Source organism: Camarhynchus parvulus, chromosome 2 (genome assembly GCF_901933205.1).
Source record: "Camarhynchus parvulus chromosome 2, STF_HiC, whole genome shotgun sequence".
Lineage (NCBI taxonomy): Eukaryota > Metazoa > Chordata > Aves > Passeriformes > Thraupidae > Camarhynchus > Camarhynchus parvulus.
In genome coordinates, this window is record NC_044572.1 from 102471085 (window position 1) to 102489108 (window position 18024).

Sequence of the window (18024 nt, forward strand, 5' to 3'; positions counted from 1 at the left end):
TTCTGTGGATGCCCAAGTTGCTTTGGGAGGGAGACACTTCCACCTTACTCATCTGTAGCTTATTTTATTCATTATAGAGGTCACTTGGTGACCTCTCCTGCAGACTGTTCGCGCAGTGGCAATAATTATTTCTATATAAAAGTTGATGATGCATTTTGCAGATATTGACTTCGCTCCCTTTTATCAAGAATCCAAATGATCACTTTGTTTTGTGGAGAAAAAAATGTCACTATTTGAACTACATTGTTTTGCATTGAACAAGCTGTGCCCATTCAGATTTATGCTCCTTGGGGGAGAGGTGCTTCATTGCTCAGTACCTTATCTATTGCTGTAATACTCCATACAGAAATGAGAGGAGCTACAGCAGGTCTGTGTGTCCTTTATTTAAAAAACCCTTGTGTTTCTGAGGAGCCGGGACTACCTCATTCCAGTAGGATTTACCAGTGATGTCAAGGGCTTAAGACAGTAAAGGTCACTACATTTTATTTAGACTCTGCTGAGCATTCTTTTAGGTCAGCTTTCAAGTATATATTGTTTTAGTTCCTACAGACATTTATTAAACATGTAAATATTAGGATGCCTTAAGATCAAGGCTGGTTCATAAAGCCACAGATTAAAAAATATGTTGTTGAAATTATTTAAGTTTATGCAGGAAAGAAATAAGCTTTTCCCCTGCCTTTCATTCTGCTTTGTTTACTTTGTTTTCCTGTGACGAATTTTAGATCCTTGTTTCTGTGAACATAAGGGACATGTCTGTAAGTCCCTCTAATGTGAAATTAGCTATGTTTTCCTTCTCTTTGAAAAAGATACAGTCACTCTTAGGTGATGCTGCCTTTGATGGCTCCTGTGAGCCAAGACCTGTTTCCGGAGGTAAAAGAAAAGCGCAAGTGCGAGACGCTCTGTGGAAAGTTGCCATGATAATCCACTTGTCAGTGAGCACTCAGGCAGAAGTGTTCTCTATGAGTGTCTTTGAAAGACAGACCTGAAACATTGATGTTTGGTCACGTAAACCTAGCTAGGGTATGAGTACAATAAGGATCAGCTCAGTATTGGCAGGTAAGGGGATTAGATTGGTTTTGGCTTTGGCTTGGTGAGAAAGTAAAAGCGCTGTTAGCAAAGCAGGCAGGAAATACATGGATTTGAGTAATTTTCCTCAAGAATGATGAGTGATAACTGCAAAAGGCTCTATTGTCACTAATTTACAGTAAAATGGGAAGGAATAAGGACTGAAAGGTCTTCTACTGATTTTGTTTTTAAAAAATGTACCAGCTCAAACATAGCTTTGTGAAATTCTGGACCCACTGAATCAATAGCAAATTTTTAAAGATGAAATTCAACTTTCTTCTCTCCCTCTGCTTTGCTCTCTGGTTTTCCAAAGTGAACATTTTAGTCAGTTATGTATACAGGTCATTCTTTCAAAGGAGAAATCAATTATTCAAAGAAAAAAACCCACAGACTAAAACTGATACTGTATTTACTGACTTTGCTAAGTGTATATGTGTGCATGGTGCTTATGAGGGAAAGGTGCCAATCAAATGGGTAGAGGTCTTTTAGTTTGAGAGTTCCTGAGTAGCTTAGGTAAGCTTTGTGACCAAATGTAATAGTTCATTAACTCTGCATGACCTGTGTCTTTCAATCTAGAATTTGATCTCACTGTTATGAATTATAATGAAAAAAATGAGGCCGAAGTGGTTTGTTTGGGTTTTTTTTCTGGGCCACATGATACTATCCAATGCAGTTTGAATGTGGAGAGCATTGAGAGGACTCTGGGTGGGCAGTTACCACTTACCCAGGCATGGGTTCACTGGGGCTTGATTTTGATTTTTTTTCCTTTGCTTCTGCATCTTGTTTTTTTTAGAGAAAATTCAGATAATCTAAGCTCTCAGCATTTTTCACTGGGAAGTAAGTTTTGCAGATATCAAGTAATTATTTTCTTCCTTCCCATAGCTCTCATAGGTTTTTAGATTTCTTCTGTTTGGAGCAGCAGGTGAGGCACTCTTATCTAGTAAATGCCCAGGTGTTCTGCACAGGGAAGGTGACATCTTATTACATCCAAATTCAAAATTGAGGTATTTTAGTTTCAAAATTACTCTGTTGGAGAGTTTAGTATAATAGCTAAAAATGTAACCAAAAATGAAGTTGAAGTTTCTTTTTTTTTCTTTTTTTCAAGTCAGAGGTGTCAGAAAAAAAGTTAAGTCTGGAATTTAAGTTTCCAAATGAGCCTTAAATTCTAGTTCTTGTTTGTAGGAGGACTTGAAATCTCAGTGTATATAGAAGTAATTTAGTGCATTTTTTTAAATAATATGGTCATTACAGCTGCTTTACCTTTTAGTCAGACTCTTTAGTCAGGATGTGAAATAACCTGAAGGATATTATCTTACAGAATAAGGACTTGCCTTCCTGTAGCCTTTCAGAAGCACCCATTGCTCACAATCGTTTAAGGACACTTAAAGATGTTTGAGGTATCTATCTGAAAGAAGACTTCTCAACATTTTACAGTCATGTATGCACAATACTTCAGGAAAATTCTCTGGGTTTTGCTTAATCTAAACTCACTTATATAGTAGTATTTTACGTATTTTCTAAATTAATTTGTTGTACGATCCTATAGTAGTAGGAGATTTCAGGAGAATTCTTGTCTTGTGGGCCTGTTTTCACACAACACACTTCTCAAGCAGTGATTTCCCTATGTGATGTAAAGGAGGAAGTGAGGATGAAAGGACAAAATGGTGGACTTCTTCTTAGGAGAACTTTATTCTAGCAGAATTTTAAAATGTAATCCTCTAGGCAGAAATCCTTGTTTCTGGCTTTTTGCTGTGATGATTAATGAGATTGATGAAAAGTTTTCCAGTTTCTCTTCTTCATCATAAAATATTATTCACTCTCGCCAGATTATGTGAACAGGATGTGGAAACACAGCAGAGGCTTGGCTACGTTTCACTGCTGATGTTGCTCCAGCACATCTGGTTTATTTACTTTTAAAACTTTTGCTAAAATTTTCTGCAGGTTAACAATGAGGATTTGTTTTGCTTTAAAATCTGGGAGTATTTGGGGCTACCTAGCATCTGAATTCACTCTCCAGTTATGAACATTAATGGCATGGTTTTGTCTTAAACTGTTTAAGTATGTTTGCAAAATGATGCTTGAATGCAGGCCTCACCAGGTATTCTAAGACTGATTTTTTGGCCAAAAAATGTGGTTATTATAAGTGTTTAATATAGCATATATTTTATAACTTACACATTTCTCTGTGAATTATTAGTTACACTGGGATTCTGCAGTGTCCATAGTTTCTCATCCCATTTTACATAGTCCCTGATTACTTTGGGATTTCTTTCGTAGCTCAGCATAATTTTGGTGAATTGCCTTTATGCCTTAAATTACATGAAATATAGATTACAACTCTGAATACATTGTCAGAACTACTTTATGCCATTTACGTTCCTTTTTCTGTTTACTAAAAGGCACTGAAAATAGGTTTACTTGGGAATGAGGTTTGATGAGGGCTGTACTTTCTGAGCTACAAAGCTGTTACCATGCAGTGACAAGACAAGGGGGAATGGCCTTAAACTGAAAGAGGGCAGATTTTAAATTAGATAATTAATATGAACTTCTTTATGGTGAGGGTAGTAAGGCCCTGAAAAAGGTTGCCAAGAGAAGCTGTTCAAAGTCCCTGGAAGTGTTCAAAGTTAGGTTGGATGGAGTTTTGAGTGACCTGGTCTAGTGGATGCTGCCCCTGCCCATGCCAGGGAGCTTGGGCATGGGCAGCATCCCTGCCCAAGTTCCAAGCTCTAGTTCCAAGCTCCCTGCCCATGCCAGGGAGCTTGGAACTAGAGAACCTCTGGAATAGGTTGCCTTTAGAGGTTGTAGAGTGTTCCTCACTGGAGATATTCAAGAATTGTCTGGGCACAATCCCGTGCAATGGAGCAGGGAGGATGGAGCAGATAACTCACTGTGGTCCCTTCCAACCTGACTTGTTCTGTGATTCTCTGTTCTTTAAGGTCTCTGCCAACCCAACAATTCTATGATTCTATGAAACAAATGCAAAATGCTCTAGCAATCAGTAAAATATGATTAACATTTAATTTAGTACCTTAACTCTTTTCTTATTCCTTATTTTATGGTGCAAGATGAGAAGTTTTAGGAAGGTTCAATGTTTCTTCTGCTTTTATATTAGAAATACATTTTAGTCCGTTGATTTTATGAGACTGTGTGTCTTTGTAGAGAAATACTAGTAGTTTTCCCAGAATAGAATGAGCCTGAGATTGTCTCTCCCTTAATGCTAGGACAAGCTATTGCACAGCTGGAACAGTGTCAGAAGGTCAAGACTAAGGAGTGACAGCTATCGAGACAGATTTATCTAGGTCATTTGCTATCATTCAGCTGTCTGTTTACAGCTGTGCGCCAGGGAAGTCATAATAATAGAAATAATGTTCTCTGGCATACTACTTCAATTAGGTTATGTTTATTCAAGCAGCTGATTGCATTATCAAAATCATATTTAGAAGGACTTAAAAGTACACAGGAAAACAGAGAGCTGTGTAGAGGAGGTGTTTATGCATATCACACATCAAAATCTGCCCTAATTAGAACATTTGTTCATGTCAAACATGATAAATTATTAAATGATTAACAAATAAACACTTTCTTATCAAGAAAATGCATTATTCTCTTATTTTTCTCTGGGAAAGAAAGAGGTGGAAATTTTACTCTGCTTTCTTGTGCAGGTTGTACTGCTTCTTTAAGGCCACACAGTGTCTTTACCCATCTGTTTTCAGATAACTGTTAGAGGACAAAGAAATGGCTCAGGAGTTCAGGCTCAGTAAGTAGCAGTGATATAGCAGTTAATGTCAAAGGCAACTAATGCTTCTTTCTGCAATCATACCACTGTGAAGTAACAGTTTGCCAGATTTTATTTATGTTTCCCAGAAAGACAGTGAGCTCTAACGCCTCAGATTGTGGGACTCTTTCCAATAGTCCCTTACTCTCCCACAAGATTAATGAGATTTTTAGCTAGGTGCAGACAACCCATTAGACAAAGTTTTGAAATTCAGAACTTGTGTCCCATTTTAAGCTCATTTCAACATCCTCAACTCTTTCTACCAAGGAAACAAATTCTCTAAGAAATGCTAAAGGGATCCAAAGCAAAGTAGTTCTTGGTATTGTACAGGGATTTCACTGTTACCTGGTGTTATACTGTTAGTGATAATTACACTGCATTTCAAATTGGCTTTTGGCTGATTACGCCTTTCAAGTGGTTTTGCCTACAGCCTCTGGTAGGTTGTTTACCTGTGAATTTTTCCATTTCATTTTAAATTTTTTATAGTCTTGGCTTCTTTAATATATTATGAGTTCCTTGATTGACATGCACAATCTGCAAATTTTGTTCCTTTGTTCAACTTTAAACCTTCTGGTTGGTCATAAGACAGCACCAAATTTATGAGTTATAGCAGAGAATAATGGCTCTTTGGCCATCTTTTATGAGTTCCTAGTTATATGCAAATCATTAAGCAGTATACAAAAAGAGTTCATTGTCTTCTGAAGACTACAATTTTACAGATTGCCTCATCCATGCATATATCAGTATATACTAGTACTTTAAATCCTAAATTAAAAAAAAAAAAACTGATATTACAGCGAAAGCATACTCCAGAAGATATTCCAAAGAGGATTCTTAGAATCTCAAACATACTCCCAACTTTGCTGGTGATTTGATGTTTTACTTTAGGCAAGATGTTTTGATTTTCTTTGCCAGAGCTTCTTAACTGGTTTATTGGCTCCACTGCCTTTATCAACTTTCTAAAAGCAGTGTTTTATTATACCTGTTGGCACAGAGAACATCAAAAGAATCTTTCAGCTCAATCTAAGGTGTCTGTATACACAACAATAAAGATGATTTCCAAGAAAATAGGTGAAGTGATTAAACCACACTTTCTACAAACAAAGTTGTTAGGAAGGTTTTGCAAGGTTGTGCCCCCTTCTCTCACCATCAGCAAAATAATCTATAGCTTAGAAACCTTAAAATTCTGTCAGATGGACATAATTTGCTGATATCACTTGAAATTCTTGTCTGTCTGCGTCTTTCAGGAGAATTTTGCCTTGAGCCTCCAAGTTGACAATATGCAAACCCACACATTCTGTATAATCACAGTTCCCTGTTGCCTTCTAGGCTCCCTCTTCTGTTTTCTTCCTTATTTCAGGTGTTGAAACAGCTTTAATTGATGATTTTTCAGCTGTGTGCTCCATGAGCCTCAGAGATTTGTCTGCTAAGGAGCTTTTGAAGGTGACAAGGAAACACAGAATCACATCTTTATATAGCTCTGTCTGTATGTGACATTTTAAAAGGTATTTGGACATCAACTAAAAATTTTAGAAGTCTGCCCTGTGAGAAGCTGTTGGGAACATTTTCAGGTTGTGAAATTTGCTGTAGAGGAGCATCTCACCTGCCTTTTGGCTGACTGGGGAGAGTCATTGCTCTTCCTTAACTCAGCAGTGATCAGCCCCTGACTCTTGCTGTGGGGAAGGGAACAATGACTCTTCACCTGCTATTATCTGCTATGAGCAACTGGAGAGAGTGGGAGTGAAGCATTTTGGCTGCACCCCACTGTCTGTTGGGAGGAGGAGTGGCAGAGCACAGGGTGAAATGAATCCTGTGAAAAGGGGAAATGCAGCCAGCTCATCCCAGTTCACTTCACAGTGCTGATGTAGATGCATATGTAACAAAATCTCTGCCTCTCTTAGAGAAGCTGTAGGTTTCTGCTCACCTGAAACAGGTTGCAAAGTGCTTGGTCATACTGGGTTTTCCAGTGGCTTGTCTGTTCTTAGCAACTACTGATCGTTTAAAATGCATTCAAGTAGGCATTCGAATTTGAGATGTGAAAAAAAGAGGAAAATTTCGATAATATGCAGCACCAGAAGAGGAGTGGAGTCAGTCAATACTTGTTTTAGAACAGAGCACATGCAGTCCATGCTAAGTTGGTTTTGCAGCACTTGGAAACTTGTTACTATCCTGACAGACTCCAAAATAGATCCATCACATTTGCAGGATGAAAAATGTGCAAAATCTCAGAATGAGGGAAAGAAAAAGACAATGTGTGAAAGACAGAAGGGAAAAAAAAGAATGTTCTTCAGAATGCATATTTAATGTAAAAATCTGTGTTTAATCAAATGAGAGACTTCTGTTAGCAATAAAGACTTAATCCACTTCCTTACTAGATGCTAACTTTAGCAACATATTATCAGAACATACATTCTTTATGTAAGCATTGGAAAGTTTCATTAAATTGTACTGTAAAGCATCATATAAATAGAGCTTTTCATGGTATCCATTTACTACTATCCTTGGACCAAAGTGACTCATTTGCTGTTGGGAGACAGTTACCAGTGCTGTATCTTAGGCAGTAATATGCACTCATGAGATTTTAAAGATCAAATCAGAAAGTTTAAAATGTATATTTATAGTAGAATGAACCTTTACAGTAACAAATGCATATCTAACATCTCTTTTTTGTGTGTGTGTTTGGAGACTTCTGCAACTTTCTTGTTTCATTTTGAAAGTGAGATTTATATATTTCAGTTACAACAAAACCCAGCACAACTAAAGATAGAGGATTCAATGGTAGAGATTGTAGGTCCATCAGTTTTACACAAGTATTGCTCCTATTCTACCCATATTCATAGTAACCCAGAGTTCAGACTGGATGTCAGGCTTATATCTCAGTCTGTGGTTTTCCTCTGATACTGTTCAGTGTATTTTGATGATATAAATAAATTGGGGGACTTAATAAAATAGTGACATCCATTTCTCTCAGTGTGAAAGTGCAAATTAATGGTTAAAGACAGAGATAATGAGCTACAATTCTTGGTTCTATTCTGGGCTCTGAGCTGACTCACTACATAATCTTACTCAAGTCATTTAAATTCAGGTGAAATAGGCCCCACTGAGCTGATAAGACAATGCAGGCTTCAGCCTTTCTTCCTTGGTGGATTTTTCTATACAATTCTGCCCCTCTGCAATCAGCATAAATTTAATAATGTTTTGTTCCACATGATTCTTGTAATATATGTTTAATAAATTTGTTTATTTTCCTTTAAATCATTTATTGAAAGATACATTTTTTTCTGATAGAAGTAGGCAGGTAAATACTAGTCTGTTCTGCGGAGATATGTTTTCTAAAATGATCCTCTTCTACATCCAGACAAAATGACCTTTCAAAAAGCAGTGACACCCATAATTGCCCATCAGTAGAGCTGCCACCTGGAGATCTGTCTCATTCTCAGATTTCTGTAGTGAGCTAAATGATGATTTGTGATACACAAGTCAGGCCACAGAATATTAGCTCTCCACTGGAAAGTGTACCTCTGTCACTGATGTGCGAAAACGCAAGAGATTTTTGCTTTTTAATTCCAGTATGTGAACTGGAAATCAAAATACTGACCAGTTTTGCCAAGTAGATTTGTTTTTCAGCAATGCCCAGATGACTGAGGAGGGTAAGAAATGATGTCTCAGAATGACTTCACACAACCACACATCCCAGCAGTGGGAATGGCAGCATCAAGCAGTGGTGATTCATTCCCTCGGCACTGAAATTGCCAGCATTCAGAGGAAAAAGATCACTTTTGAACAAAGAAATGTCTTATCCCACAGAGAGTACAGACATTATAGAGTTATTAATCAGGGCAGTCATCCTGAAAGTAGATTTAACTGCAGGATTTCATGTAGAGGAAAACCAGAACTACAGTAGGAAGTGATTGAGGGCTCAAAGCAATGGATAGAACTGCATATTTTAAGGACTCCTTAAATTACACCTGGGGAAAGATTCACTCTGTGCATGCCAATGAAATTATTCCTGTTTGTGTGGTTCACAGTTTTCTTTGGATGGCAACTACCCGGCAAGGTAATTGCAGCTGGTTGTAAAACAGGAAGACAACCAGTTTAATTTGCTCTGTTTTCCACTTCAGTATCACCTCAGGCTATTTCTTTGCTATCTCTCCTATGCAAAGCCAAGTCAGCCTCATCATTAGTGCGACAGGAGACCTCAAAGGAAAACTGTGATTTGGCAGGTAAATACAGTGGTGATTTTTTTTGGTTTTTTGCCTGCTAGCACTCCTTCTTTGTACTCAATACAGCAGCATGAGCTGGGAGTTAAGGATTTCATGCCACTGAAGCAGCTATTTTCTTTATGAGTCATAAAGCTGAGGGGCTATGCTCCTATGGCCATTGCAAAACAATTCAGATGATTTGGAACACCCTGGTTCAGCTTCCTCTCTTTTTGGAAAGTGACTGAAGAAGAGCAAGTCAAATTCCTACCTTGTTGTCTGGATGTTGTTGTAGTTCAGCTGTGGAAGTAGTTTTGCATAGATCAAAATGGTTGTTTAGTTTTAAAGGGACATCTGGACCACAAGGATGACTTAAAATTTGATCAGGTAACTGAAGACCTTGCCCCATTCAGTTTGGAATATCTCCAAAGGTGCAGGTTCCACGATCTCTCAGAATATCTCACTTTAGGGTTTGGCCACTTTGATGGTCAAAGAAGTGGTTACTGTCACTTGGTCTGCAAATGCTCCAAGTAGAAGAGAGTTGCTTTGCCTTTTCCCATCTAAATCTTGTTTTCATACTGTCTCCTGTCTGCATATGAAGTAAAGTGTAACTGCTTAGGCTTTAGGTACCTCCAGGTTAACAATACTGAAGTTTTTTCAAGCCCAGCAAATCATGGTTTACCTCTGTGAAAATTTTCAGATCTCCAGAATATTAACTGAGTTAGTAAGGCCTGTGTCCAGTGGAGCCTGTCATCAGTGGGTCTGTAAGTTTAATGAAGACTTTGCTTCCCAGCATGGAAGGATGTTGGGTGTACTGAAACCAGATCTTTATTCTGATGAAAGTTACAACACAACAGGGGCAAGCAGAAATTACAGAAATCCTGAAATTAATTATTGGAAGTGTAGAGGTCTTGGCAGTGCAATTAAAGCATTCAGAAGCATACATTTAGAAAATTTATCTTGAAACTCATTTGTATTTATCACAGTTCATAAAATTGCATTTTACACTGACCTGCATTTCTGATACTTCTTGAAAAGTGTGTGGTTGCACCATTTACTGATATCTTAGGAATTTTTTTTTACTTTCTTTATGTTTTTATACCTGTAAAAAGTGTTGTAAAGCATAGTCATTTTGATTTGGTAGCTCTTTTAGCACCCATTCTGCACAAAGTATATGTGTCTGCATGATGTAGGAAATAGTAGGTAATCAAGCATTTTATATTTTCTTAGACAATATCACAAAATTTTATTCACTTTAGAGTCTTTATGTAGTTGACTAGAATTTGTTTGGGCTTGGATATTAGCTTCCTCTCTCTGTTTCTTTAGGTGATGGAACTTGGGTAATGAAATTCTAACCTTGCATAAATGGGCATGATTTCTGCCAAGTATCTGAAAGACATGGATGAAAAATTTTTCCAGATCTGTCATAGTATTAATTTTTCTTTAAAGCCAGAAATATTTCCATCCTTAGTAATGGATGTTATACTTATGCTATACTTGAAAGCTCCTGTTTAATTTACCACTATAAAATCCTGTGTCAAATGGTCTATATTCTTGGTGTACTAGCTTCAGCAAGTCAGAAGCCACTATTTTATTAACAACCACGGCATTAGTTGCTCAGGGAGAGGTTTTTATTTGATCTTAAAGGAATGTTCTGTGATCAGTCCACGTTATCATGAAGCGCATTGTCTCCCACTGACATGGATATCTGTTCTTCCTCTGATGTTATAGTGGAGATTGACATCTTGTAGAACTACATTTAATGAAAGAAAGACTTCAGAATTAAGAAATAAGTACAGTTCTGCAATAATGCAGTTTCAAGTAGTCTTTCCTTCTCAGTGCATATGTTTCTAAAACTGAGGTTGAATCTGTGAATACATCTTTGCTGAAAACTTCATAAGCCATTTTCTGCAATATTTAACAGACAAGTTTTACTAATTTCAGCACCAAATTGTCATTTACCTGACATTCACCTGCTTTTCTGATTTTTCTCCTATACTCTTACCTCTAACACACCTCATTTAGACTAGCTGTCTGTTAGAAATGTATTTCAGACTGGTCACTTATGCTACAGAGACTAAACACAGCTTTTCCATTTTGTATTATCTTCCTTCTGTGATTACAGAATATACGTGCTGTATCCTCAGCTCCTTGGAAGATACATGAAATTTCAGTAATCTCACTAAATTCTTCTGCTACATTTGTATTGACCCACAAATGAGATGCAGTATGAAAGGAGTTAACTACTGAGAAATTCCTATTGGATTCAGCTGCTGTACAACTGTTAATACTGAAGTTGTTTTTTATATCCGTGTTTTTATTGAGTCTTGTTTCTGAGCGTATGCAGCGTATTCCCTCTCCATAAATAATGATCAGTTTATCTTACTGCATAATGGGGAGATGGGAGCACCTTCCTGACTTTCCCACCGGGGCCTTTTGCACTTCTAAACCTGCAGAAAGGAAACTATCTTTGGTAATCAGAAGATGTATATGCCTAGTGGTATAAAGGGAAAGGCAGTCTAAATCTGTGTCTCAGTTTTTGCAGCAGCTGAAAAATTGTTATTGCACATTAATTGTGGCCTAGCTCACAGGAGGACCTAGAAGATGAGTTATGTGGAGGAAATCATTACTGCTTTACTGAAAAAGGAAAAAAATCCCATTTATTTTAACTATAAAACTTTCTGCACCTGGGTTTTCATCTTGGCTCTCTTGAAAATCCATCTATACATGTGTGTACTTGCTTTTCTCTGAGTGCATTGCTTTTACCCATCTACACTTCATGGCACTTGTTAGCTCATGGTAAGAGCAACAAAGCAATGTGAAATTTCATTTGTTTTGCTGAATTCTTATTCACAGCAGTTTCAAATTCATTTTGTTGATGTGCTTTTGGGAAATTCCATGTCTGGAGAGATTTGAACAGAGCTGAAATATTTATGGGTGCCTCAATTCAGTCAGAAGTTATGTAAAATGCATTTCAAATAGCACATTTGTAAATAATGTTGGTTTGCCTTATTTCCTATAAAATGTTGCATTCTTTTTAACTGGCATCATTCAAACAGGATATCTGATGAAAATGCAGCTGCCTTTGTATTATTCAATGGTTGTTTTTTCTTTTCTTTTTCTTTTTTTTTTTTACCGGACAGCAAAAAAATCATATTCTGTAGGTTTTTTCAGTGAAAATATGTTATTTCTGATGTTAGAGATATCTTTATCATATTCCTCACAGATTACCTCATACTTTTCATGTAGAGATACTGTACTATTTTTACAATTTATCAGTTATTTTATGAGGAAAAAGTAAAGTTCAGTTTGTAATAATGGAGACACTTCTAAGTGGAGTCCCCTGATTTTGATTTTGCAAGATGTACTGTTGGTTTACTGGGAGATGGATGGTTGTATTTCCAGCTTATTCTCTGAGATAGGGAGTTCACATTAAATGGACGTGATGCTGGGGGACATGGTTTAGTGGTGGACAGTACTAGATTTATGCTTGGGTTCAAGGATCTTAAATGTCTTTTCCAACCTAAGTGATCCTATAATTATATTTTCGTGAGCGTAATCATTACTTTCATTGTACTTTATTTGCAAATAGGCAAATGTATCTGGGGATGTTAAGGACAGGCAAACAGCTGAGGTACAGTGGCCTTCCCTTTAATTTTGGGAAAAAAATGGTGGAAGTAAAGCATAGAGAGTGCTCCCTCAGGGGAAGAAAGGCCTTGACTTTTGTTTCTTTATGATGGAAATGATATTAGCATAAGACACTGATATTTAGAACAAACACACATTGGGGTTTCCTTCCTTTTTGAAAGCAGAGAGTAAAGTTCTTCCCATTTGTGCTTTCTCTTTTATTCCTATGCAAAACCAAAATTTTTCTTTTCCTAACTTTTTAACCTAATTTTTATTAAGTTCTTCTTCATGTTTCTATTATTTCCTAATTATTTCTTCTTCTTTGAGCTATAACTAATCCTCAGCATCAGAACATATTACTTTGTGTTGCTGGATGCCACTATTTGACATTTATCTCAACCTGTCTTTTCCTTTTTTTCCTTACTCCAATAAGTGTTAACAATTCCTAAAAATCTGACAAGAACCTAAATTGTCTAAATGGTACATCTATTGTAAGGCATATTGAATATGACAGCATCACAGCAAAAAGAGATTAAAAGAGGTAATTTGATGACTGAAATGAGAAGTAAATATATCCACTGTTTACTGGCTTTTGCTGTGGAGTGTGTGGTATTAGATAGAGGATATGAATTTTATTTGTTGTGTCATTATTTAAATAAACAGTTATTTCAGAAAAAACTATGCATCTTTATATGAAACTTTAGTTAATTAATTATTGCTTTGCAATACCTGCTGTCTTCAGGATGTTGAGTGGCTGGTGATTCATAGTTACCTAATTTCGCTGTTATTTTCTAAACCCAATTCTGTCTTATTTTGCTGTGTGTATTGAAGGCCATGTCTAGGCCCCTTCACTGATTCCATGTGATTCTTTCCATATTCAGCAATATTTCTTTTCCTTTTCTTTTGTGAGCTTTTAAGATTGACAGGTTATGCAATGATTAGTTGCAAGTCCAAAGACTAGTATCTGCTCACTTCACTCCTAAATCCTAAAGACTGTTTCTAAGATTTTGGAATTTTCTTCGTAGTTGTACATGTTGTCTCCAATCCTTTAAACTCATCTTTTTTAGTAGTAAATTTTTCTAATAATAAAAGTACCCTTTTAGCAAATTGCTTGTTGGCAAAATGCTCACATTGGATATGTTTAACCAGAACGTCTCCCAAAGAAGTTTGAGAAGGTCTTAAAACAAGTGAAATCACCTTCTCAACCAACACTTGGGTGGCAGTTGTCTGCTCTGGCATGGTTCTGGATATCTCTGGTTACCTCACTGGCACAGTAGGCAGAACAAGTTGTAACTTGGCTGTGTGCTTCAAAAATGTTATGTGCAGTAGAAGCAGTTGTGCAGACATGGTAGATTCTTATTTCAGTCAGAGTTACTGTGTATGATTTGTGTTTACCTGCATCTCCTACTTTGCTAAGTATTCAAGAACAAATCATGTTCATTTAGTGAAACTGTCCCAGATTACTGATATTTTGGGCTAAGGCCAAAATATGAGGCACAACAAGGCCAAGTGCCGGGTCTGCACTTGGGTCACAACAACCCCATGCAGTGCTACAGCCTTGGGAAGAGTGGTTGGAAAGCTGCCCAGTGGAAAAGGACGTGGCAGTGTTGGATGACAGAAGCCAAACACGAGCCAGTGAGTGCCCAGGTGGCCAAGAAGACTAATGGCCTCCTGACCTGGATCAGCAATAGTGTGGCCAGCAGGAGCAGGGCAGGAATAGTGCCCCTGCACTGGGCCCTGGTGAGGCTGCACTTGAGTGCTGTGTTCAATTTTGAAAGACATTGAGGAGCTGGAGTGTGTCCAGAGAAAGCCAACAGAGCTGGTGAAGGGTCTGGAGCACAATTCCTGTGAGAGGCAGCTAAGGGATCTGGGAGTGTTTAGTCAGTGGAAAGGGAGGCTCAGAGGGGACCCTCTCTCTCTGTACGAGTACCTGACAAGAGATTGTAGAAGGGTGGGGGTCAGTCTCTTCTTCCATGTAACAAGCAATGGAACCAGAGGAAATGACCTCAAGTAGTGCAAAGGAAGGCTTAGATTGGCTTTAAAGAAAAATATCTTGTTGGAAAGGATTGTCAAATACTGGAGCAGCCTGTCCAGGGAAGCTGTGAAGTAATCATCCTTGGAAGTATTTTAAAAACATGTGGCACCTGGGGACATGATTTGGTGGTGGACTCAGCATTGTTAGGTTAACATTTGAACTTGATGATTTTAGATATCTTTTATAATCTAAAAAATTATATTATTCCATATGTACTTGTTGTTCAAAATGAAATTTCATCAATCAAAACTCTTTGGTTCTCCTCGGCTAAATTTATATTTATGTTTGTTTGGTTTTTTTTCTCCTTGGCAGCCTAAAGCATCACAAGGGCCATATTGTTCAGGATTTCAGAGAGCAATCGTTTATCTTTGTGGATACAAGTAAACGGACAATGGTGTCCCGACCATCTGCTCAAGCTGCTTGAGAACAGTCTTCTGTGCAAATGGCATGAAAGGTAATTTAACCTCAGAAGGTGCCCACAGAGCTCCAGTTCTGTTTACCATTGTGTCTTTGCCAGTCTAAAAATAAATCATGCTGAACAAAAACATCCTTTTTTGTTTCCCAATTTAAAGAACAGATCATCATCAGAGCTAATTTCAGCTAATTTCACCACAAGGGGTTGTTTTTCCTTTCTAGTATTTTTTTTTAATAGCAGATAGGTTTCCTGGGATAAATGGTATCTGTCTTATAATTGTGTTTGTTGCTGTAGGAGGCTGTTGTCTTTTAGAGTACAAAATAGGGTATAATCGTGGAGTGGTACTCAGGGCTGAGTGATACACACTTTCAACATATCAACTCTAATTCTGACATGACCCCTTGTTATTTTGTTTTACCAGCCACTCTGTTTTATTGGGGAAGGCAGAACTGCTAGTAAGCAAGTTTTTATTTGCAGAGGGGTGAAGGAAATGAAGAGCACCTTTTCTGGATGCCCTCTTTCAAAGCCTCACTTGAAGTAATTTCAGTCTCTGGTCCCAGTGAAACTCTGAAAAGATTTAAAGTTTCACTGCCAGTAAAAAACTCATATGTGTGTGTATACATTTATATATATATAAAATAGCCAAATGAGGGAAAAGCAGTTACTTTCTCAAATTCAATACATATTTTAGGCTACAAAAGAAGGGCTTGACATTCATTTCACTGTCAAGGGTTTTGCAGTTCCTAATGGCTATGGTGGGTACTCTCAGGACTAGCAAAAGCAGCATCTGGGTGCTGCCCCACAGCTTGAAGTGCTGTATTATCTTCTGCTGTCTTCTGTGCTCATTTCTTCTGTTCAGTGCTACAAATAAAGCAGTTTCTGGCTCATCCATGCTCTCTTTGTACTGCATTCCTCCTGCTTTGTTGGAGGTCAGACTGGTCCATGATGTGAGACTGTTTTCTGGTGAAGTCTGGAGGTCAGATCAGACCTTGTAGGGCATGTTCTCTGAGATGCTGTTGCTGCACAGTCATCTGGCATGCTGCTGTGGGAGGAGAAGTAGAAAATGCATTTTCCTGGCTGCTTTGTGAGATAACTTGTTCTAAGGGCACGTGGGAATGTCAGCAGCAAAAGAAGGTAGATAAAATCTGTGTTCAAGAATCAAACTTGGATTAAATGGAAAATGGCAATGGTGTGTCTGTGAGAAGAGGAGTAGGTCTCATCTGGTTTTGTTGCTTATTTAGCTACACTGGTTTAGCTAACCTAATAAAATACAGTTTCTTACTGTAAAAAATACATTCTGGACATAAAATGGATCAGATTCTTGATTAAATTGCTAAAGAGTATCCAGTCTTGATGGTGTCAAGCTTTTGCTCCAACTTAACAACATAAGCCTGATTCATACTTTTCTTGGACATTTTCACTTGGATTTATTTTTTTAAGCAGAAGAGGTGGAACATGACAGATTTGAAAATGTTTTATATAGCTTTCAACAAGAAGCAATTTATAGCAACTTGAAGTTACATAACTTCTAACTCCACTTTTTTTCATGGCATGATTTAGATAGATCTGGTACTTTCACAATAATTCAAAGGAATATGCAATCAGTCAATCCATCTTATCTATTTTAAGCATTTCCAAGGAACCATCACAGTAGTTTCTACATTCTAAATCTGAACACAAGTGACAGTTTGCCATAAACAAGTATTTTGCAAAATATCAAAAGAAAAAGGGCTTTATTCATTTATGAAATTAAACCGTCCTCTAATAAAGGGATCCCACAGTATTGTTCATGGTGCTCACTACACAATTAGTATTAATTTATACTTTAGGTAAAATTTACTTTAGGAAAAAGTGTGTTTTTCATAGGAAAATGATGGGATTCTTCTCCAGCAATAGCTAACTTGTAGATTTGTCAGACCCCACAATTATCAGAAACACAATGGAGTATTACCTTTCATTAATTGTATTGCCCTAGATATTGAACAAATGAATGCAACAAAACTTTTCACACAGCAATATTTAGGATAATCTAGGAATTTGTTCAGATGGCTCCAGAATACTTGTAGCCAGAGGTAGTTTGGATTCTCTCATAAAGTAGTTTATTCAAACAATTTTGCAATATTGTTCAAATGAATCATTGAACTTTTAATCAGTTGAATAATTCATGAACATTCTTTTAAAGGAATTTAATCAAAGCATTAAGTGAATAGTTTCACAATGTTGTACCTATGGTAGTATCAAAGCAATCCTTCAAACTTAACTTGCACCTCTGTGTTGTTGGGGTTTGTGTTTGTGTTTGTGTGGGATTGTGTAGTTTGTGTTTTGCATCATTTGATCTGAAAAGAAGCCATAAAGTTGTGTAGGGCAGAATTAGGCATTTTTCTGGGATTGATTATCCTGCAGAGAAAAACAAACTAAGTTGAGAAAAACATAAGGGGAAGTACAAATCAAAACCTAGAAAAAAAAAAAAAAAAAAAAAAAAAACAAAACAAAAAAAAAAAAAAAACCAAAAAATAAACCCAACAATAAGAAAATGTTGAAAATGAAATAAAATGAAAAGCAGAATAAACAGCTTGTGTCTCAGGAATATTTTCTGCTTTTGACAACATTATCATATTTACTTAAAATCCTAGAATTTTCATTTTTTGTTCATACTTCTTCCACATCTGCAGAGTAGATTTCAGTATTATTAGTTTACTTTTTCAATCTACATGGAAATTTTACTGGAAAAAACAAGAGGAGCATTAATAGAAGTTATTGAATTTATTTGGAGATTTTTTTAAGGTCAAGGGCTGCCACAGTATTTCAAAGCTACAACAGATGAAAATCTCTGCTACTCTCTAGAGAAAAAAGTCTAGAAGGCCCTTTTAGTTTTCCACAAAGCATTGAAACCCTGAATATTTGAGAA

General features: G+C 37.0%; 1 protein-coding gene across 1 annotated transcript in view; it reads left to right on the plus strand.

The window, feature by feature from the left end:
* The window catches only part of DLGAP1 (DLG associated protein 1), a 397584-nt gene that overhangs the window by 64877 nt on the left and 314683 nt on the right, over nucleotides 1-18024 (plus strand). Inside the window, exon 2 of the mRNA XM_030970064.1 lies at nucleotides 15014-15155. The gene's annotated coding sequence lies outside the window, so the exon portion shown is untranslated. The remainder of the gene's footprint in view (nucleotides 1-15013; nucleotides 15156-18024) is intronic.